The sequence below is a fragment of the Mesocricetus auratus genome, unplaced genomic scaffold, assembly GCF_017639785.1.
Source record: "Mesocricetus auratus isolate SY011 unplaced genomic scaffold, BCM_Maur_2.0 Super-Scaffold_100013, whole genome shotgun sequence".
In the NCBI taxonomy this organism is placed as follows: Eukaryota; Metazoa; Chordata; class Mammalia; order Rodentia; family Cricetidae; genus Mesocricetus; species Mesocricetus auratus.
Window position 1 is genome coordinate 4853492 of NW_024429196.1, and position 23962 is coordinate 4877453.

The 23962-nt window shown below is 46.9% G+C and overlaps 1 protein-coding gene and 1 long non-coding RNA gene across 3 annotated transcripts in view; both read right to left on the bottom strand.

Annotated features, from left to right (window-relative positions):
* Slc35f3 (solute carrier family 35 member F3) overlaps positions 1 to 23962 on the bottom strand; it is a 246689-nt gene that overhangs the window by 109506 nt on the left and 113221 nt on the right. The window lies entirely within an intron of this gene.
* LOC121143467 lies at positions 19249 to 23943 on the bottom strand. Of its 2 annotated transcripts, none has more exons than XR_005880650.1 (4): positions 23893 to 23943; positions 20065 to 20177; positions 19676 to 19871; positions 19249 to 19566 (listed from the first exon to the last, which is right to left on the bottom strand). It is a non-coding gene; the product is annotated as an uncharacterized LOC121143467 (long non-coding RNA). The 2 variants fall into 2 exon arrangements; XR_005880649.1 differs by having other exon boundaries at positions 19712 to 19871; positions 23893 to 23936.

A 23962-nucleotide genomic window follows, 5' to 3' on the forward strand; every position in this document is an offset into this window, starting at 1 on the left:
AGCCTTGCCTGTTAGCCCAGACTCGGATCCTAATAACTTCAGTAATTTATTCATCAGATGTGACTGTGTTTATTCTTCTGAGTGGCTTTCAAGGCTGTATATGTTCAGCCCCTTCCAGGAAACAAATGTTCACCAGCCTTGGAAATTGCACTGAGCATCTGATTATCCCCACAGCCAGGATGTCCTCAGGCTCCCAGGCCCCATCTGCTTTATCTTGCTGGTAGCATCAGAGTGGAGAAAACAAGAGACAATGCCAGGCCTTGGGGGCTGGAGAGATTAAAATCTCCTGTTTGTTAGAAAATTTTTTCTCTACATTTTCTCCACCAGTGATAAAAGGTACAGTCACAGTGAGACAGGAGGGAAAGGTAAGGGAAGTGTTCTGGGAGAGGAAGAGAGAGAAAGGAGACTTCCCCTTCCCTCTGGAATCCTGTTGAAGCCTCTGGGAGCAGTGAAGAAAGAATTCTAATGTAATCACCTGCTGCTCCAAGCATTTCTTTCTTCACAGTATGAACCTGTGATTATCCCCGTACCGGGAAAAGACATGTGCTAAGCCTCTTGTGCAACCCGGTGATTCCTAGTTTCACTTTATTAGATTGTAAATTCATTGAAGGCATCCCTGGAGCCATCTCATGTATGTGTCTCTTTTATCAAAAGAAGACAATAAGATAGAGCAAAACCCATTGACTTTTTGTCTTAGAATGTGTGCATTCTGAGGATATACTCTATCTTAGAAGATTCTATATTTCATAAAATTAATAAGCCATGTTGTCTTAATTAGGGTTACTACTGCTGTGATGAAACACCATGACCAAAAGCAACTTGAGAAGAAAGCATTTACTTGGACTGAATCACAGTCCATTGAGGAAAGCCAAGGCAAAAACTCAAGCAGGGCAGGAGTCTGGAGGTAGGAGCTGATGAAGACGCCATGGAGGGAGGCTGCTTACTGCTTACTTCATGTTTGAGTAACTCGTCTTTTTGCCTTTATGTTTTCTTTTTTTGAGACAGGATCTTTAATACCTATCCCTGGGTGACCTGTACCTCACTATGTAGGCCAGGCTGCCTGCGTCTGCCTTCCAAGTGCCAATATTAAAAGGTATGTGCCACAATGCAAGCTCAGCCTGCTTTAATTTTTTGTTATAAAACTTAGGACCACAGCCCCCAGGTGCTTCCCCATCAATCACCAATTAATAAAATGCCTTATAGGCCTGCCTATGGACCAATATTATGGAGGGGTTTTCTCAGTTGGGGTCTCTACTCATTGACGGCTTTAGAGTATGTCACGTTGACATAAAACTAGCCTGGATATGTGTGAAATAGTCTGAAATCTTAAAACACCAGTATCTTAGTTGATGTGACAAAATATTCTGACAAAAGCAACTTAAGGGAGAAGGGGTCTATTCTGGCTCACAGTTCAAGGGTACACAGTCCATCATGATGGAGAAGTCAGAGTGGCAGGAGCTGGAAGTAGCTGGTCACATCACGTACACAGTCAGGAAGCCGAGGGATAAATGCAAGCTCAGACCAGCTCCCTTTTCCATTTATCCAGTCTAGGATCCTAGCCAGGGAATGGTGCTTCCCACAGTGGGTAGGTCTTCTGACCTCAGTCAATGCACAAAATCAAGACAACACACAGACATGCCCAGAGGCCTATCTCTTAGGTGATTCTGTCAAATAAATAATTAACTGTCAAGCCTATATGAGGAGCAGAGTGTTGTACTGTAAGACTAAATAGGATCCTTGTTCTTATGGAAAGTAGAGAAAAGTGGGAATTTAGACAACAGCAGCAAAGAAATACTCCAGCTACTGACAACAAGTGCTGTAGTGATGTAGACATTGACTGCTCATAGCTCTTCTTAGAGTTCTTATCTGTTAGGCCTTGTGAAATTTCCCCATCCGCATGTTGACTGGATTGTTATCATGCAGGTCTTGTTTTGGCAGCCATATTGTTGAGATTCCATGGGTGCAGCTTCCCTGTTATGTCTAGCGTTATTTAGGAAGAGGCATCCTGGTTCTCAGCCTCTTTTAAGATCTTCCACAATGTCCCTTAAACCTTAGGTGTAGGGGTTGCATTATAAACGCACCAACTGGGGCTGGGCACCTCACTGTCACGTATTCACTGCAATTTGAGCAGTTGTCATCTCTGCAATAAGTTTCTTTGATGAGGGGAGAGAGCTGCATTTATTCTGCTGACTCACACTCCTGTGCAACTCCAGAGGGGCCCAGACAGGGGCCTCGCTTTCTCCACTTACACGGTTAGAACGTCCAGCCTAGGGAGTGATCCTGCCACAGTGGGAGGTATTCCTACATCAAACACCTTTACACATCAGTCAACACAATCCCATACAGCCGTTCTCAGAGCCCTTCTCATGTGATTTCACATTATGTCGAACTTGACGATTAAAACAAACCACCCCTGAGCCTCACAGCTAATCCAACCCCAAAATGCTGTAAGCACCTTTGGAAACACTGAAGCAGACATGTTCAGGCTCTCGCTGCACTGTAAAGATAGGACATTCATCTTGGTGCGACCTACAGGTTTCCAGGTGGCCTATGGGGTGGGGGTGAGGACTTCTGTGTTAGGAAGTGGGGCCAAGGTTGCCCCTGGAACCTGGACTTTCTCCCTCTGGTTTCCCATTTCCCTTGCAAATGTTTTAGGCTGCTAGGGCCAGGTTTGGAAATGAATCCCTTGATGTACTCCCCACCCCTTATCCCTCACCCTGAAGAGTACTATAGCTTAAATACAACCTTAGAGGACCCAAAGTTCAAGTGACCATCCTAAGACCTGACCCGAGGATAAACCTCCTGCTTGAGTCTCTTTTCCCAACCAAGAGATGAAGAGATGGTTCTGTTTCCCCGCTATACCCAAAAGGAAGTATTGAGAAAAAAAGATGAAAATAAATTGTTCCCCTTCTTCTGATCATGGAGAGGGAGAGGGGAAGGGGGAGGGAAGAGAAGCAGAGAGAGAGAGAGAAAGAGAGAGAGAATAAAGATTTGCCTCTTATCAAATGAAGAGGGTGCTCCTGGAGTGGGCTCTGCTAATCTGTCCTTGATTAGCTGGAGACTGGGATACAATGGTATGCCAAGCGAGCAGGAAGAGTTCAAATGAGAAAATTTACAGGGCAGGGTAACTATGGTGACAGCTCCCCTCCAGTCACAGAAGAAATGGGGTTTATGAAAAAGTGGGACTTCATGGAGGATGGGTACATGGAACCAGTCATCAAGCATGGACTCTTGGTGGGATGTGAGTCTCAGCACTCTCTCCCCAGTCCCCGGCAGCATCTTTAGTGGTGTCAGGCAAGAGAGACAAAATCCAGAAACTCTACTCTCATGGAGCTCTGCTTTATAGAGGTGTTCCTCCATGCGTTAACACACACACACACACACACACACACAACACAAACACACTGACATGAACACACATGCATAGACAAAGACATATATGTACATATTCACATACATGTGTATACACATATGCATACAATATGCATATCCATCCATCAGTACAAACATATACACACATACAATGGCCTCCAGTCACATTTTCTGCTAAGCTGTGACAATAAAAATTAAATATTGTCAAATGGCACAGTCTCCTTGCTCCTCTCTGAAGAGTCATACCCTAAGTCTTTGGCTGTGATTATCACTGACTCACCTGTCTTGGGGTACCTACTAAAAAAGTAATCCCTAAGGCTACCTTGTGAATGTTTGACTTGTTGGGAAGTAGGGCTTTTGCTATCCAGCTAATCCCAGTGTTAGAGAAAGCTGGAGAACAGTGATGGACAGTCCATCTCCATATGGCCTCCAGGCAGTAGAATTTGGCAGAATGACAAGCCTCAGCACCCATGTGGCATCAAGAGTCAGAAGTTCTCTGGAAGAGAGGAACACACAACAATCTGTGTTGCCTTGAGCCTTCCAGCAGGTCCTGATGCAGGAGGGCCACTGCCCCAGTTATGCAGCCCCGATGTCCATTTTCTGTTGAGGTTGTACAGTCACAAGGCCTTTCAGAGAGAATTCTTCACAAGACAGTCAGACTTGGACTGCTATCTCTACAGAGTTTTTATTCAGTGGAGATCTGTTGTCTTGGTGACTATGACATCAAGGAAGACAGAAAAGAAGCTGGCCTGTCTGCATAGACCCTGCCCAGATCTTCTAGGACACCCTTGAGTGTTGTCAAGGCTGACCACGGAAGGGCAGCACACATTGGTCTCCAAACTCCCTGAAAACCAAGTCCTTAAGGCAGAGCTTGAACCTCTGCTGTGGTCTACACTGACTACTGCTGGGAAGCTTGCAGATAATAATAACAACAACAGTAATAATGATAATTGTTGCTGCTATTGTTATTCAGGAACACAGAAGATACAGGCAGCAGGACTGATGCTCCTGATGTTAACCACTGAAGGATTTACAAGAAGGAAACCACACGAGCCTTTTCTAAGCCAGTCTGCATTCTCTCATTCATTCATCCATTGGATGAAAGCTCGCCTCCAGGCAGAAGCAGGTGAGGTTTTCACTCAACTGCCTTCTTCCTGGATCTCACACTGCCTCATGCCAAGGAAAACCAGGAGCCAGAAGAAGCTGGAAGGAGCAAGAGTGTCCCCCCACCCCAGAGACTTCAGTAACAGTCACCACCTTGGTAGACCTTGTGCATGTGTGGAGGTGGGAGTTGGTTCTTTTACTGACACCATGTGGGTTCCAGGATTGAATTCAATTTGTCTGACCTGGAAGCAAATCCCCCAGCTACTGAGCCAGCTCACCAGTTACAGTTTACACTGTTTCAAGCAATGAGGAGTATAGCAGTTGGTACCTGCGACCCTAGGAAACAGGTGTCTGTGCTGTGCATTCTATGAATAAAAGTGGGTTAGATCTCAGTGCAGTGGGCACTTTGGCAGGTTTGGTTCTTTTTTTTATGGTAAAACACAACATGCCTTGACACAAACACACAGGGAGCACATATACTCCTCCTTTGTTTCTATCAAACATAATTTAGTGCCACCAAAAATGTTGTTCTTAACTCTGAGAGTTATTGGCTACTGATGAACTAATTAATATTCCTTACATATGTACCAGGACCGCAGGTTTGGTTCTTAAGGTGAGTATTACGAACCAACTGCTTCACACTGTCTGGAAAGAAATCAAAGTGTAATCAAAGCTCAGCTTCCTGGGCCAGCTCTGCTGCCACCCATGGTCCCTGAAGGTCCCACAAATGTCCACTCGTGGTGGGCTCTCCAGGTGACATTTACACATGCTATCATCTGAGAAGAGCTGGCCTGTGAATGGGGTTGAGTCCCAACTCCCACAGACCCTAAAACTCAGACTTATAAGATTTCCCTTTGACTTGGTGTGGGGAGAAGGGTAGCCAATCTCATGAGATACCGGATTGTGATTTTAAAAGCACAGATTGCTAAATGCTGGTACTAGTGCCATCCAAGATCTTGGTGGCTGCAAAGTATCATGTCCTTAAACATGGTAGGACAAAGCAGAAGTTGTAACCCTCACCCATGCATGTCCAACCTTCCAACATGCAATAGACATTGTCATCTATCAAGGTCACATTTGAGACTGTGCAATCAAGTTACAAAACAGATCTCTCTCTCTCTCTCTCTCTCTCTCTCTCTCTCTCTCTCTCTCTCTCTCTCTCTCTCCCTCTCTCCCTCTCTCTCCCTCTTTCCCTCTCTCTCCCTCTCTCTGTTTCTGTCTCTCTCTCTGTCTCTCTCTCTCTGTCTCTCTCTCTCTGTCTCTCTCTCTCTTCCTTCCTCCCTCCCTCCCTGCCCCTCCCTCTCCACACACACACACACACACACACACACACACACACACACACACACCCTCTGAAGTTGCATTGTCTCCTCTCAGATCAACATCTCATGGTACATCTTGTCTTTATTATTCAGTCCCATATAGTTCTCAAAAGTAGCTTCCTTCTTGAATCACCAAGGCAACTGCACAAACCTCCCAGGTCCAGTCTGCTCCTAGAGGAAATACACCAGGGCTGGGGCCTCACTGCCTCTAGAATATCCTTTGGTTTCCCAGATGCAGAGTGTCCTGAAGGGCTGACCTAGTTCACACTGTGACCTGAAAATATACCTTCCAGAAACTTCTCAGGTGCCTCTCCAGGGAGACCATTCTCTTGAGACCCTTGGCTGGGGTGGACTGGAGAGAAAGATGGTGGCAAGGAGCCCAGCTTCAGGTCTGTTATAGGATGTGCAGAATTTTCTAAGTGAGCTAACTATGAGTTTGCAAATTAATTTTCTTAATTGTATTCTTGGCTTCCTCCAGCAAGTCTACTTGGCTTGCCAAGGTCCTGAGAGGCTGCTTGCTCCCACAACAGGGCTGTGTCAGGGTGACTCAGGAGGAAAGAAAAGCCTTTCTGTATGTGCTGTCTATGACATCCCTGAAGGATGGCTAGGCAGTCTGATCACCTTTTGTGCTGTTTCCAGATCAAAGTGTTTTCAGCTTTGGACCTTGGACGGTGTATTAGTTACCCCTCTTGTTGCTGTGCCAAAAAAAATGAAAGCAACTTTGGGCAGAAAGAGCTTATTTTGCCTCATAGTTGGAGGGTTCAGCTCATCATGGCGGGAAGGCATGGTGACAGGAGCTGAGGCAGCTGGTCACACGGCATCCACAGTCAGTCAGGAAGCAGAGAGATGAAGGCTGTGCTCACTCTCTCCTCAGAATGACATTTCCCACACTCAGGTAGCTCTTCCTAGCTCAGCTCATCTAATCTAGAAACTTCTCACAGATATGCTCAGAAGTTTGTCTCTTAGGTGATTCAAGACCCTTTGAGGTTGATAGTCATTGTTAGCCATTGCAGGTGGCTATAGATCTTACATCTATGGATTTGAATTCTGGGAAAACTTAGGAGCTAGGACATGCTCAGAGTTGCAGTGGAGGGCAGAAGGAAGACACACACACACACACACACACACACACACACACACACACACTGAGAGAGACGTGGGGAGGGGATGTATTTCTGAATCCAGAAGTGGTAACTCCTGGGAGGTCATCTTGGGTGGGAATGGCATCTATCAGTAGGTGTCTGCATCTGTCAGCAGGTAGCACAGCTGTGGCCACCAAGCAGCCCCTAAGAACATCTGACCAAAGCATATACTGTGGTTGGGAACCCCTCCTCTGTGCCATGGGGATCAGCTATATCAAGCTCAAGGTCAAGTTCCCTGGCCTATTCGCACATGACTGAGCCTCTCAGATCACCAGTGGTCCCTCTGTGATGGGGACAGGCCACCTGCTTGCTTCCTAAGGCTCCATCAAGGGTTAAAGGAACAGTGAGTCATGTAACGCGCCCAGAGTGTGCCCAGCACAAGCGCCTCCCTGGATGACTGCCCTTTCAGTCTTTCTTTCTTTCCATCTGTCACGGAGTGGATCTACAAAGGCTTAATGCGTCCAGCTGAGACAACATACTTCCCCATCTTTGCATCTATCCACTGGCTAGGCCAAACTCAGCAAAATTGGTTGAATCTCAGCTCCCCATGGGGTGGGTACTTGACTGCTCTCTGCAGCAGGCCTGTGGGTCATGTGGTTCAGGATGCCCCCATGACTGGGCAGGAGCTTCTCACCAGAATGCCAGTCTAGGGAAGCCACAGGCAAGAACCCCAGAGGCTCAAAAAAGTTCCTAGGCAGACAGCAATGTCCTTCTGCCTTCCCACTGAGATACAAACAGGATGCGAGAGCCCAGGGGCTGTGGGGCAGAAGCCGAAGCCACAGTCGGATTCCACCAAGCAGTGTTAGGGCTCCCAGCCACCTTTTCTGTCCCAAGCCATAAAGAGTCCCTGGATAAGGACACACACTCCTGACTATACTACTGTGACTCCCACACTGTGGTGGTTAATTTGCATAAGCTTACCCGAGCTCAGGGACAACCAGATTGCTGAGACACCTTGTTTCCCAGTGTGCCTATGAGGGCGTTACTGAGAGATCAGCTTTTAAAACCAGTGGGCTGGGTACAGTCCAGTGTGGATGGCAACCATCCAGTCTTTTAAGAGCCCTGGTCAGAACAGGTATGTGAGGGGGAAGTTACTCTCTCTAAGTTGAGATACCTTTCTTCTCCTGGTTCTGGTGTCTTTGGACTTGGACTAGGAAATCATACAGCTGGCTTTCTTGGTTCTCCTGCTAACAGACAGCAGAGCTGGGGACCTCTTGACCTTTATCATCGTGTAAGGCAATTTCTCACCTTGCGTTACTTAGCACAGTCTATTGGGCATGTCTCTCTAGGGAACACTGACTATGTACTTGCACAAATTGCAGACATGGTGAGGAGCTGCCTGGCTAAACCACACTTGCTGGAGGAGGCCTCCCACCCAGGGCCCTGTCTTTCTTGGTCTGCACCAGCTCTAGCTGGGGAAGACAATCTGGAGCAGACATCTTTCCCTCTCCAGACAAGCTGCTGCCAGATCCTCAGATCTGGAGCCTGGAGACGAGGTGCAGAGTCTAAGGTCTTTGGTGCCAGCTCTGTGGAGGAGTCTTAGCTCATGCTGTTGGCTGTCTACTGTCCCCAGTCCCATCTCTTTCCTCCCTGGAATGGTTGCTAAAAAATTCTATGGACAGATTCCATGCAGGCCCCTATGTCTTCACAATCCCATGTGTTCAAGGTATCAGACATCCAGCATCAGGTCCTGAATACAACATGGGCTGTCCCTGAGACCATTCTCCCGAGCCACAAGGGAGGTGGGAGGACACACTTCTCTTTTGTGTGAAAAGCTCGTTGGCTTAAGGGAGAAGCAGGTAATTCCTTAAGTCACTGCACAGGCTGTGATTCTCAGTCACCTTTTTCTCTAGCTGCAGAGAGACCCTGTGGGTGACATCATGCTTGATGATAGGTCCTGAGGTCCAAATGCCACCTCCCTGTCTAGCCTAGAGACCCTCCTGCCACTGGGACAGTAGGGCATGGTGGACACAGCCTTGAGCTTCCTGGCAGAAGGACAACATCAGAGTCATAGACACTGGGCAATTCATGCCAAGAGCCATTAACAGCCATTGCTGTAAATAACGGTGACCCTCTGGCAAGTCATCTTGTCCTGCCAAGCTTGGGAGGGCTCCTCAGAGAGGCTTGCTGCTGTGTGACACCAGAATGTCAAGGTCAGTTGGCGGGTGATCTGAGCACAGTTCCACAGCTCCCCTCCTCCCATCATTACAGATGTGGAAGAACGGCTCTGAGGTCAAGACGCTGTTGGGTGACATAACTCTTCAGCAGGGATCTAGAAGCCTGCAGGTACAGGGACCCTTGGGGGAGCATCCCAGGCCGTCATAGATAATTAGAGGTTGTCTGAAGGTCACACTCTGGTCCTAACTCCAGGAAGCATCCTGGATCTGTGGCTGCATACTGTTGCAGGGGAACATAGCAGGCCACTTGAGAGGCCCTTGACCTCTAAGAAGCAAAGACCAGAGAAAGGGCTGGCAGGCTCTGACCTGGACTGAGTCTAGCCTCTGTGGGCTCCAGGCACTGACCTGGACTGAGTCTAGCCTCTGTCGGCTCCAGGCTCTGACCTGGACTGAGTCTAGCCTCTGTTGGCTCCAGGCACTGACCTGGACTGAGTCTAGCTTCTGTCGGCTCCAGCGGGCTAGTGCTATCTGTTCCCAGGTGTGGCTGTTTTCTCAGTTTGTCTTCAGTGGCTGCTTTGGTGTTACGATCCCACTGTGGAGCTAAGGAGTGAGAATGGGGACCAAGTGGTCCACAAAGCCCAATACTGACATCTGGCCCTTTCCAGAAAAATTCTGTTACCATGTGGAGAAGTGACAGACTGGGGCTGGAAGGCAGGACAGCCACTTCAGAGAACCTTAGGCAGGTCAGCCTCACCATGCCCCAGCTTCTTGATCTGTGTGAAGAAGTCTGTGTGACTTTTCCAAGCTACAGTGAGCATGAAATGGCAGCAGTTTTTCATATAAGTGGCATTTCCATATTAAACCTGTTTTTCTCCTTGCTGGGGTAGGACTTGGGGTGGCTTCCCTGTCTACTACAAAGGTGGTTATTTTGTAAATGTTTTTTGTGTGTATGTATATGCATGTGTGTGAGTGTATGTGCATGTGTGTGAGTACATGTGCATGTGTGTGAGTGCATGCATGTGTATGTATGTGAGTGCATGTGTATGTGTGTGAGTGCATGTGCATGTGTGTGAGTGCATGTGTGTGAGTGCATGTGCATGTGTGCCTGCATGCATGTAGAGGTCAGCAGAGAGCCTCAGCTGTCATTCTTCAGGTCCTATCTATCTTGTTTCTGAGACTCACTAAGTAGGCTAGTGTGGCTGGCCAGGGACACACCCCCTTGCAGGGATCCATCTGTCTTTTCATTCCCAGGGCTGGGATTACAACATATGTACAGCTCCTTACTGTGTGGGGTGGGGTTGATTTTTCAACACAGAGTTTCTCTGTGTAGCCCTGACTTTTCTGGAACTAGCTCTGTCGACCAGGTTGGCTTTAATCTCAGAGATCTGCCTTCCTCTGCCTCCTGAGTGCTGGGATTAAAGGTGTGCAGCTTATGTGCATATGTGTGTATATATGTACACATATAGGTATGCGTATGTATTTTTGTGAAGTTTTTTATTTTATTTATTCTATGTGTCTTTTACATCATACATCTTAATCCCATTCATTTCCCCATCTCTTTGCATCTGCCCTCTGCCTCTGAATCCACCCAAATAAAAGAAAATTTAACAGAAAAAATGCAAAAACAATTTAAAAAGAGAAAAAATTAAGTATATTGTCATGGAAGCTGCAGTGTGACACAGTGAATCACGACATGAGCCCCTTTGTCTAGAAATCTTTACTTGTAAGTATTCATTGCAAATAGTCATTGGTCTGGTTCAAGGCCTCTGGTTTCTACTACGCTATCCATGGTGTGCACTCACTGGGACTCCTCTTGGATATCCTGTCGATACCCTGTGTTGTGGAGATCCTGCAGCTTTGGGTCTGCAGGTTAGGTTCCTTCACGAGCTCCAACAGATCATAGATGGGGTGGATGTTGGGGTGGGCCAATCATAACCCTGGGCAGCTCGAGGGTTGGTAAACCCACCAGCTCTCCCTTGTTCTCACCACCAGGGTGAGCTCTCCAGCATTGCCTCAACTAGTTCATCCTTTGCAGCAGTGAGTGAGGGGCGGGGCCAGGTTTGTTTGTTTTTACATGATCTCTAGGGATAAAACTCAGGTCCTCATTCTTGCAAGGTAAGCACTTTACTGACAGAGCCTTTTCCCCAGCTCTAGAGGTCTACTTCTTCTGGAGACTAAGTGTTCAAATACATGAATCTATAGGGGCCATTTATATCCAAATCATAAGAGCTAATTAGAAGAAACATTCAGAATGAGAGAGAGGCTGACCACAAGATCAAGCTTGTGAGGGAAGAAGTCCCAGCTTCACGCTATGGCATCACCACTACTATGCTCGGTGCACTGGGTCAGCTTCTTGGGCATTTGCGGGTTTGTAGGTGACTTGGTGGGAATGGAGCTTTTCATCATTTGTTTTTATTTATCAGGGATCCCTGCTTTTTATTTACTTCTTTATTACAAAACAGAATAGCTGCCCTCCACCAAGACACAGCATCTACTTGCAGAGTGCCAGGAAGATATTTTTTCTTTGTTTCTCCGTGATGGCTACACACAACTGCCCTTGGGGAAAGCACCAGTCATACTCCCGTGATGTTTCTACAGAGATCACTGAGAAATCCCCCCATCCCATGCTTATTCGTGTTCATCCTGCCAGCTGTTCAACAGCAACCAAGAAGTCTTGGCATGTACGCTTTAAGTATCACTTAAGATCCGTGGGCAGTGAGGCCACCACTGTGGTTACTATGCTCAGAAACGTTGCAAGGAGGAGCAGTTCTTCTCAGCTGCTATTTAGAGCAAGGGGAGGGGACAGAACAGGAAAGGTTCCTATAAATGTCTGTGGTGTGCAGATCCCTCTGTAGCCGCTGTTACACTTGCTCTAGGACAGTTTTATGAGGCGGACTGTTGCTTGAGCTCTTGGAATGGAGAGGAAGCAGCTGGCTGAGCTCCTCAGTAACCCCCCTCATCCCCCTCATCTCCCCCATCCCCCACCCTCCTACACCCTTCCACCCCCCCACACCCCCACTCCCCTGCCAGGGCACTGTGCAGAGAAGAACCCAGAGGATTGTTCGGGAATAGGACAGCAGAAGGATCCCTTAGGAGAAGGTCGGGTGTGTTTATGGCAGCAGAGCACAGAGTAGCTGCTTGTTCACATCTCAGTGAATTGGGAAGCATGGAGGGGACAGGAAGTGGGGGCTCTAAACCTCAAGGCCCTCTCCACGGAAGTTCACTTCCTGAAGGTTCCTGAAGGTTCCAGGTCAGAGAGGCTAGCACATGACTCTGGAGAGCTGAAGGGTCTCACTGAATGGGTTTAATGCCAAGGTCATGGGAAGGCCTGGTGACGTGTCTACTGGGTGTGTACCCTTCCCTTCCTTTGTGTTTGGTTTTAGATCTTGCTGTGTACCCTAAGCTGAGTTTGAACTTGGGTTCCCCCTGTCTCAGCCTCTGTGTGCTGGATTACAGGTAAACTGTGCTATGTATTTATTCATTTTTGGTGATGCATGTATTGGGTCAGGTTACTGTTCTCAGAAGCAGGCGCTCTACCTCTGAAAGGCATCTCCAGCTCCTCAGTGAAGGGGGTGGGGCTTTAGCACACCCGGCAAAGCTTCTTCTCCAGCCCCTCCCCAGCCCCTTCTAAGGTGGCCAGGAGAGCATTTGCATTTGTTACCACGAGAATGAATTTGCTAGTAGCAAACAGCTCCCGGGTATCTTGATTCAATCCGCATCTTCAGGTTCCCCTGCACTTTTTAGTAGATATTTGTGTGTGATTGCTAAGTGACGGTAGAGAGAGCTCTACCGTCACTTAGGAGCTCTCTCTCTCTCTCTCTCTCTCTCTCTCTCTCTCTCTCTCTCTCTCTCTCTCTCTCTCTCTCTCTAAGTTTGGTTCCATGTTATCCTTGTCAGGCTAGCTCTGTGATCATCTGGCAGAGGCCCTGCTCCTCTGTTGTGTTCAGGCGGCTTCATCTCAAGCACTGGAGTGAGACTGTAGGGCCCTCTTGTGGAGCCTTAGTGTGGCATCCCACGTCCTCAGCCATGAGAAGAGAGAACAGCGATGTCTTATACACCTGATTGCTTACCACACTTATTTGTTTACACGTGTGTGCACATGGAGACACACTCGTGTGCCGGTTAGAGGATAGCTTTCAGGAAGGAACGCAGGTTGCCAGGTTTGGCGGCAAGTGCCTTCACCCACTGGGGCATCCAGGTGGTCCTAAGAACACTTATTCAAGACATGAAACAAAAGTAGACACTGTTTTGAGTTTTGACAGAAGATCTCCTTGTAGTTCAGACTGGCCTTGAGCCCATTACCCTGTCTCAGCCTCCACAGGTGCTGGGATTGCAGGTGTGCCCCATGACACCCTGTTGAATGCCAGTTTTTACTTAGAAGATGGGACGTTTGGAGAAGACACATGCTCCAAGAGGATCCTTTATCATATAACGATAGTAGTATTTCTCTGTCTCATAAAGCTGTCACAAGTAAAACCTGAAGCAGGGAAATCTTGAGCCCTGTGTGCAGCAGAAACTTGCTTATTGTGCCCTCTAGTGGATTTCTCTTGTCATTACTGCTGGTCGCTAGGACTCTGGTAGGAGGAAGTAGTAAAGTACCTCACTGCAGTTCTCTAACTTTAACCACCTTGATTATATTCACCCATTACCCTTTCTGAGGGGCCACAGTCATTACTAACCTCATCAGCCATCCCCTAGGGAGTGAATCTGAGGGGGGTTATCAGTAGATAAAGCTACACTCACTCGATTCTTCACATTTCACTTCATCCTACCATTTGTTGTAACAGGCCTAGTTTTAGTTCATATCCTGTTTCCACATGAAACAGGATCTAACAACCCATCAGGCCTAAACGCAGACAAAATCCCATTTCATCCCTACTACACAATCAAAGACCTCCTAGGTGTCTTCCTGCTATTGATTGTTCTCGTACTTTTAGTATTGTTTTTCCCAGATGTTCTCCCCATCCCCAACCCTAAAAGTCCTGTTGGTGTCCTTTATCATCCCATCAAGTGCTTATTTAATTTAACAGGATAGTTTCCAGTTCCATCCATTTTCCTGGAAACAAGAGTTTGTTCTTTATGATTGAATAGGATTCCATTATGTATATGTACCGTATTCTTTATCAATTCAACCACTGATGGTATCTAGCCCGATTCCATGACTTGGTTGTTGTAAACAGTACTGTGATGGACATGGGTTCACAGATACCTCTGTGGTCCGCTGACTTCGATGCCTTTGGGTATAACCACAGGAGTGACTTGGCTGATCTTGTAGTTCTATTTTCAAAGACTGTATGGCTGGATCTTGTAGTTCTGTTTTCAAAGACTGTAGCGCTTTCTTTGGTGACTGGATTAGTTTATAACCCCACAAGCAGCTATGGGTGTCCTCCATTGTGCATGTTTACCAGATCTGTTGGTTTTGCTTTTTTGACTGGTGAGAAAGTTAGGTTGTACCAGTGTTGTTAGGCCAAAGAAATACAAACTCTTCCCTTTGAGCCACCAGGTGTGACCTTGGTGGCTCAAGAGCAGTGTCACCTCAGTGTCCTCTTTATCATTTGATCTCCTGAAGCTTATTTTCTAGAAGGTTTGTTTTTGGAAAAGTTCATGGATGCAGTATTCGCCATGCTGTCCCATGAGGGTTATATGATTTGTACCCTTTATTTTTTAATGTGAACTAACTGGGTGACACTTCCTACACTTGGGCAGGCTATAAAGGACATTCATATTCTTGTTGCACAGTTAACATTATTTCACAGTAACCAATACTTGACAACAGCTGACATTTCCTTGTAAATCATGCTCTTTACAGGTTGGGAGACTTGTTGTTTTCTAAAAACTCCTGTGATTTTATAAGAGAATGCCACAGTATCAGTGACTTTGTAGCCATTACTCTCATGGGCAAGCCTGTAGCATGAATTCTAATTGGTTTTAATAATAAAAACCTGGAGTCAGATATAGGCGTTAATACTGAAAGATCAGAGAAGCCAAGCAGCCAGCCACTAGTTCTCATCTCTACCGAGTCCTCAGACCAAAGAGGCAATTTTATCCCCAGGAATCCTCAGACTGAATGATGTCTCTATGAAGCTTCAGACTGAATGCGATGAGCTCCTGTCTCCTCCCACTTTATATTTCTTTCTCTGCCCAGCCATATCACTCCTATCTCCACCTCCCTAGTGCTGGGATTAAAGACATGTGACTCCCAAGCACTGGGATTAAAGGTGTGTGCCATTACCGCCTAGACTGGATCAATCTCGTGTAGCCCAGGGTGGCCTTGAACTCACAGAGATCTGCCTGCCTCTGCCTCTCAGTTGCTGGGATTAAAGTTGTGTGCCACCACTGCCTGGCCTCTGTGGCTAACGAATGACTAGCTCCGAACTCTGCTCTTCAGGCAAGCTTTATTTGTTAAAGCACAAACAAAACACAACCACACAAGCAGGCAGCTGCTTTGATGTACTGTGTTGACATGGGTCCATGTCCTGTTTCTGGAAGGGCAGATAGTCTACCTCATATTTGAGTAGCGTTTAAAGGCAGACATTTGTCCCTTTGGAGTAAATCTAGTTCCTTCTGTCTTTTTCAAGTATGAGGTTGAGTGAGTAAGGAACAACACAAGAGGGTGTTTTTTGTTTTTGTTTTTTCTTGCATGGAGTAAGGACAAACGGGCCCACTGGTGGCATGGAGCCTTTCTGTCCCATGGGTTGGTGCCAGGGCTTTTTCTGAAGCAAGCATAAGCTGCGGTGTTGCAGAGGAGCTCCCCACAGCCTTGAGGAAACTTCCCTTCCAGGATCTCCCGGGCCAACTAGAAGCCGGACTGCACTGGTGGTTATGTGCTTGAGAGATAAAGCAGAGCACTTCCATCTGCCTCCCCACCCGTGTGTGTGTGTGTGTGTGTGTGTGTGTGTGTGTGTGTCTGCAGGTGAGGGTACATAACAGGAGAGAGGGATGAAAGCTTTTTTTCCGCTGAAGAAGGCAATTAAAGACATGATAAGCAGGTTTTGAAAAAGGTATACTGTAAAAACAATATCTGCCTCTGAGGAAAGAGGTAATATTTCTATTCTGTTGTGTGCCTCATTTAAATTTCCTTTATTGAGTTTCAATTCATTTGATAAGCATATAGTTTGAAGAGAGAGAGAAGCAGATAGAAAGGGGGTGAGGAGGAGACAGAGAGGGAGGAAGAAGAGAGAAACAAGGAGGAAGGAGGAGAAGAGGAGAGGAAGGCGTGAACACGAGGGGAGGGGGAGGAAAAGAAAAGGGAGGGGAAGGGGGCTCCATCTTGCTAGAAGATGTGAGTTCACATCTCACTCAGACATTGCCTCCTGCTCTGTGTTCAAGGCAGATCTGCGATGTCTCCCGGCTCAGCTGCTTCTGGGGAAAAGGAAGCCGCAGGCCCTCCACCCCACCCCTCCAGTTTACACATCATCTAGAATACACAGAAACCATGTTTGCACCAGGGAACCGTGTTATTATCACTGATTTGCTGAGCACCAACAGATCTGTACAAAAAGGGGCTAGTGACCTAGCCTAACTCAGGCTGCCTGCTGAATGCCTGGCTTCTGAGAACACAGAGCCTGCGAACAGCTTTCTAGATTGGGGGTCTATCCAAAGCCAGTCCCTCTAGTCTCGGCCCCCCAGTAAGACCAAAAGGATAACCGGTGAGCAGACCACTGAATTTTCTGTTCTGGGTGTGTGCGAGCTGCCCCTTAGTACTGATGCTGAAGGATGTACAGTCCTTTCTTCTCTGCCACTGTGGGCTTGGTCACAAGCACTGGGTCATCTCATGCAGGGCCTTCATCTTCCTCGCACTCGCCTTCCACTTCCCCATGCTTACCATTGACCTTGGTGCTAATCCCATTGCCGATATGATCTACTGTGGTGGATTGTGTGTGTGTGTGTGTGTGTGTGTGTGTGTTGCTTTGCTTGTTTTTTAGAGAAAGGGTTTTATGTAGCCCAAGCTATCCTCAAGCTGGGTATAATAGTGGAAGATGACTTTAAACTTCTGCCTTTACCTCCCTGGAGCTTTGATCCCAGGCGGACACACACACACACACACACACACACACACACACACACACACAGTCTTCTTGTTCTCCAGGAGAGTCAGAATCTTCTGTTAGCCTTCCCCAGGAGATGGCTTTCTTCCCAAAACGTGTCTGAAAGGATCTCATGCTTCCATCAGCTAATGGAACAGACTTGGTGAGAGGTAACGAACTTGACATTTTGCAAACAGACAAGGCACACCTGCCTCTTTAACCAGAATGTGCAAAGATAAGAGACAGACATTTACATGAGATTAGATGAAGCAATGTATGCAAGGGTGCCTTGGAAAGCTCCTGAGAACACAGCAAACTCAAAGCCATCTATTCACCAGGTAGAGAGTTGTTTAAGATTCGTAGGTGAGCACAGAAAGGAGATTCATTACAGTGGGGGGCAGCTGAACAGGTGTTTAAAAAATGAGTAGGCATCAGTGAAAGGGAATAATTAATGCATGCAGGTATGATGATGCTCCAGGGAGAGTGCAGAGTGACAAATGCCAGTCCCAGAAGCTGCACACTATAATTTCCCATTTCTGTGACATTTTGAAATGAGAAAATTACAGAAATGAAAACCAGATTAGAGGTTACCAGGGATAAGGAAAGGCTGGAGTGGTAGGGGGAGGTGGCTGTACTTTTGAAAAGCCATGGGTTGCTTCTGAGTCTGGCTATGATGGTGAACTTGCATGTGGTGAAATCATATTGAACCTAACACACACACGCACACACTCAGAGATCTGGTGATCTGCATATGTTCCATGCACCTTGCTGATGTCAATATCTTAGTTGTGATATCAAACTATGGTTCTGCAAGATGAAACCCCAGGGAGAGCAGGGAGGAGGGTGCCAGGGGGCCCCTCTGTAAAGTCTTATTCTCATTGTCTTAGATTCCCCCATGCAGGCCAGGATGATCCTGAGCTGATGGTCCCCTTTGCCTCAGCCTCCTGAGTGATGGGATAGAATGCATGCTACTGCCTGGCTATGAGTAGGATTTCAGGTGCAGATGAGCTGGGTGTGGGTGGGGCTGGAGGAGAAGGGGTGGGAGGAGGAGGTGTTGACCCAGAAGAGCAGCTTGAGTGGAGATGCCTGAACCTGAAAGATGCGGTCCATGACACAGCAAAGATCCAGGAACAATGGTTCAGAAACCAAAACTTCCAAATTATTACTGAATTATTGATACAGCCATTTATCTCTATGTCTAAAATTATCTTCATTCTAGTGAATGTGACATAGGCTCTACAAGCTTACAGAGGACAAAGAGGACAACTCTTTGTGTACACAGAGGTCCATTGATGGCCACTGGAACACCAGCATGCTTTAGCTAACCTGCATTAGGTTAATTACTGTAAGAGTAAAATCATGCCAAGTTCCCCTCATGGTTGGTACTTTTCATTATTGTTAAGCTATACTAACCCCCAACGGGTCCGGATCTCTCCAACAACATATTTTGACTTGTTCGTAATCATGTGACAGATCTGGATCTCCCCAACTTTAAAAAAATTTTCCCTAATCAAGAAAGTAATCTTACATCTTCACATTGATGAGACTATCACAATAAAAATTGTTTTTCCTGCTGAAGAATAATGGCCATGTTTTGTTGAAACTCACGGGGGACCTGCCCTCTCCTGAACAGAAAGGGGGGGAGGAGTGGGTTGGGGAGTGGGGACAGAAAGGGGCTGGGCCAGGGGGGGAACTGGGAGAAGAGGGAGGGGGAACTGTGGCTGGGGTGTAAAACAAACTAACTAACTAACTAACTAACTAACTAACAATTTTTAAAAAGGGAATAAAGGCCCAAACTCAGAAGCTTCAGTAAATTTTTAGCCTGGCACGGTGATTCACTGTAATCCCAGTGCTTGGAAAGCCAAAGCAGGAGGATTGCTATGAGTTCAAGGCCATCTTAGGCTACATAGTGAGACTATGTCCCAAAAACATGAAAACAACAACAACCAAGTTTAACAACTAGTATTTTTTAAATTCAGCATCTCCCGCTTGAGCAGAAAGAACTTCATAAAGTTGCTTGAGAATATTTTAAATCATGTAAAACTTTCTGAGGTATTTGTTCCAACTGATTAGATTTAGCAAATCCCAAGGTAAGTAAAGGGTTAGTAACAGATTCTTGATTAGGAACACAGTTGGTTAAGAATTTTAAGGGGGAGTCAATGAAGAAAATATAAACAGGTTTGAGTTTATAGCCAGGTATGGGGTTCATTCACACAGCCATGACTCAGGGGGCCAGGGACCCAAGTTTCAAGCTCTTCCTGCATTGGCAAATGAGACCTGTGACACCTGCCTAACCAGGTGTGCTCTCCTGCACGTCTGTGGGACCGTGGTTGCATTGTGCAGGCTAAGCTGGCTGCTTGTGTCTTCTGGAGTGTGAGTATGCCATGGTCCCCAGCGAGGGAGGGGGACCCAGTGCATGTGCACTGTATACGAAGCTCTGTACAGAAGCGTCATGCACAATACCTAGGTCACAGCAGATGCCCTGTGAATGGAATGGCAGTCGACATGTTACTATTCTCAGAACAACACAAACAGCCTGGCTTTCATCCCATGTGCAGTGAACCCCAACTCCCATTCATCAAGGAAAATACCCTTGTAAGTGCTGTGTCAGCTACTTATCTTGTGACCTTGTGCATGATGGAATCATCTTAGGGGAAGATTTTTTTCTGGTTCACAGTTCCGGAGAGATAGCTTATCATGAGAGGAAGGTCAGGTGGCAAAGGACAGTTTGGCTCAGGGCAGTAGGAGGGTGAGGCTGCTCGCTCACATCTCAGTGGACCAGGAAGTCTGCAAGGGACATTTCATACTCAAATCAATGCAAGTGTCACCCTGCCTATTCCGTCACCTGGATTTCATCCCTGAGAAATACAGCCGTTGGATGAAGCTATAGCTCAGGTGGGTGAAGGCTTGCCTTGCATGCATGAAGACCCGGTTCCCACCCTCGAGCATCGAAAAAAAAAACCGGTGCGGTAGTGCATACTTGTAATCTCAGCACTTTGGAGGTGATGGCAGGAGGATCTGAAGTTCACGGCCATCCTCAGATCCTTGTGGCCTCTGCTGAAGGAACAAGGGCCCCATCGGCATTCCTGAGTCCTGTGAGGGAGATTATGAGCTGTCTCTTTAAAGCTACACCTCCAGGTCTCCCACATCCTTCATGGCAACTGTTAGGAAGGGTGGAGGGTGGGCAGCGGCCAAGGCAGTCCAGGAGTTTCAGGCTGAGGCACTGCAGAGAAGCACTTTGCCTTGCTTGCACTTGTGGGAGAGAAAGGTGGGCAGAGGGAACCTCACAGAGCCTCCTGCTGTCTGGTTCCACCTGAGCTAGTTCAGCTCAGAGCTAGAACACAAGATAGCTCAAACACCGTGGGGCACACAGGTTAGCCATCTGCAATTTTTTTTTCTGAAAATGGTCCCTATTGCCAAGACTAACTACTGGTGACAGTTCCTGGAAGCAAGTGGTAGAGTTCACGTCAATATGAGATGGGGAAAGGAGTCTTACAGGAGATGCTTCTGAGAGTGGGGCAGACAGACAGACGGACACACGCAGGCTGACTGTCACATACTTCTGGACCTTTTCTCTAATCAGGTACATGCTGCCACAGACTGGGCTACTTTAACTTCCCACATCCAAGGTCTTCCTGGAATTGTAGCAATTCAGAGATTTTTGTTTTAACCCTTGTTAAGACAAGGCTGCCTGTTTTTGCATGCGCGTGAGTGTGCAGATACGTGTGCCCATGCGTGTGCATGTGGAGACCAGAGCTGGGTGGGTTTTTTTCCCCTCTAGAGACAAGATCTCTCACCGAACTTGAAGTTTGCTGTTTTCCCAAAGCTGGACTTACAGCACATGCAGTCATGTTGGGCTTTAACTTGCAGGAGATTTGAACTCAGTTCCCCAGACTTGCAGAACATGCACTCTCCCAACAATTTCAATTCTTTGACACAGAGGGAAAGAGTCACTCTACATTGAGAAACTTGTGCCGATGGTGAGTGTGTGTCAGAGGGTGAGGCAGCCCTCAGGTCCTAGGTGGCAGTGTGGGGTAAGTTGGATGGCTCACTGACCTGCCAGCTTCCAGAGATTCTCTCACATCTGCCTTGCATTTCATTTTGGGAACCCTGGTAATGCAGACACTACTTCTAGTGTCTGTTTTTTAAATGGGGCATACTTGTGGGGCAAGTTCTTTACCTATTCACATCTCAGTCCTGCTTTTATACCAATATGATACTATTGAACTTAGAGATGGCTCAGTGGTTAAGAGCACTGACTGTTCTTCCAGAGGTCCTGAGTTCAATTCCCGGCAACCACATGGTGGTTCACAACCACCCTCCCCTGGAATGCAGGTAGAAGACTGTATACACAACAAATAAGTAAAATATTAAAAAATAAAACTTCTTTTCATACACAGCGTAAACAAAATCTCCCAGTGTTCATCCCATTTCCAAAGTACGCCCATCCCGAATGCTGCTTAGCAACCCGAGGAAGCCAGGCTTCAAAGACACACAGCGCCACCTGGTGTCTGCATAGATTCAATGAAACTTCCTCAAACTTTACTAGAGTTAGGGACCCTAACTCTAGTAGTTTGGTTTTGTTTACGAAACAAGAAAACAATCAAGCTGTCTCCACAAGCTGTCATTCAGCTGGGTGCACATGAATTGGAACAGAGGCTCGTGGTTTTGTGCAAGCAGTACCACTGAGCCAGATCACTGGCTGTCGCTCAGTGTTTTCTTGCACCTCACCCCCTTAAACTAACAGCTCTCAGATACATCCGTTTATAGTCATAGTTAAACCAGCCCCACAGAATATACAATATACTGTTAATCTCTTTATTCATATACTGAAAAGGAAAAAATCAAACAGGCAACAAACTTCAGAAATCAACCTTCTACAATATTCAAATTTGTAGTTCTCAAATTTGTTTTTCCTTTCCAAACCCAAGTGAAATCCCATGTATTTATCACCAGCAAAAGAACAATCAGGTGAAACTTTCCAGAAGACCTATAACATACATGAACATCATGCAGAGGTGTGCTTGAGTTAGCCTGCACCAGCTCCCAAGGCTGTGCTCTGGATTTCTTCCCAAACACATGCTCACTGATGCCACATAGACACAGCAGCAGGAAGCCATGCGACGGGAGCATTTATAGCATGAAGTTGGCAAATGAGGAAAAGCAGCCCCAACCCTTCTTTGGAGAGCCAGTCATTAAACGTTTACCAGTACAAGTTGCTGGGGGCTGGGGAGGTGAGCAGGCCCCTATATCTGGTCTTTGTGCCCTGGTGAGGGTATCTTCCATGCCACCACAGGCCATCAACCCAATCTCCAACAGTCAGAAAGATCTTGTTTCACAACAACCTAAGCGTGAGTGAGTAGATGTCTTTAATCAGAGTATACCCTCTCCCATCATCATTATGTGGATTAGCTCCTTCCTTCTGAGAGAATAGTTCATCAGGAAGACAGAGACTGCAGAGATTCTGTGTCATCCACCTCCCGGGCACCACGGGGACACCAATATCATCATGCTAGTTTCCTTGGCACACTTGACATTGTCCATGGTTGACACCACTCTTGACAAGTGGCATGGGTCAATGGTTGATAGCACCCTTTCCCAATAGCATGGTTGGTGGCACTCCCATTACAGAGGTAGCCAGAAGGTCCCTTCATGTCCAGGTCTGTGGACTTCCTTTGAGATATGACACCCTCCTGCCTCAAAGGGAAATTTCCCCTTTAACGAGCTGTGGTGGTCAATATTGACTGTCAGCTTGACAGGATCTAGAATCATCTGGGAGACAAGCCTGTGGGAACGTCTGTGAGAGTTTCCAGACCGAGCTAACTGAGGTAGGGAGGCCTACTTTAGGTGTGAGTGGTGTCATTCCATGGGCTTGGGGTTCAGGAATGAATGAAAGTGGGGAGGTGAGCTAGGCACAGGCATTCATCTCTCTATGCTTTCTGATTGCAGATGTGATGTGAACAGTGGTCTCTACCTCTGCTACCACTCCTTCCCACCATGATGGACTGTGCCCCTCAAACTGTGAGCCAAGAGAAACTCCTCTTTCATTAAGTTGCTTTTGTTGGTGTTTTGTCACAGCAACAAGAAAACTAAGACACTTAAGAGACCAACCTAATGCTGAGATGTAGACTGAGTTTCCTATCATGCCTGGGCCCACAGTTGCTTTGCCCCAACTAAACACACAGAGACTTATATTATTTATAAACTGTTTGGCTGATGGCTCAGGCTTCTTACTGGCTAGCTCTCTTTTAATTATTAACCCATTTCTATTTATGTATTTCTACATGGCCTTATCTTACCAGAGAATGTCTGGGGCTTCTCATCTTCCTTGTAGCTACAAGGCTTCTTCCTGGCTGCTCCTCTCTGCTTTCCTTTACCCTGAATTTTTGTCTGGTAGCCCAGCTCATACTTCCTGCCTGGTTACTGGCCAATCAGTGTTTTATTTATCAACCAATAAGAGAAACACACACACACACACACACACACACACACACACACACACACACACACACACAGAAGGACATTCCTCATTACCGAGAGGTGAAGAGAAACAGGACAAGATGTGGGAGGAGCCAGGGTCCTCTTTGCGATGTACCTTACTGTTGCCTAAGATGCCCTGTTCTGAACCTGACACTTTCAGGAGCTGGAACTCAGAAAGTGTAACTTCCTGTCTCTCTCCTCTCCCACCTCTCCCTCCTCTCCCTCCTCTCCCCCCTCTCCCTCCTCTCCCTCCTCTCCCTCCTCTCCCTCCTCTCCCTCTTCTCCAATTATCCCTCCTCCCAGCCTTTGCCTTGTGTTCTCTTTTTACCTTCAAGATGTCCTCGAGTTCCTTTCTGTATCAGTTCTTAAAGCTCTTTTTTTCTATGACAGAATAATCT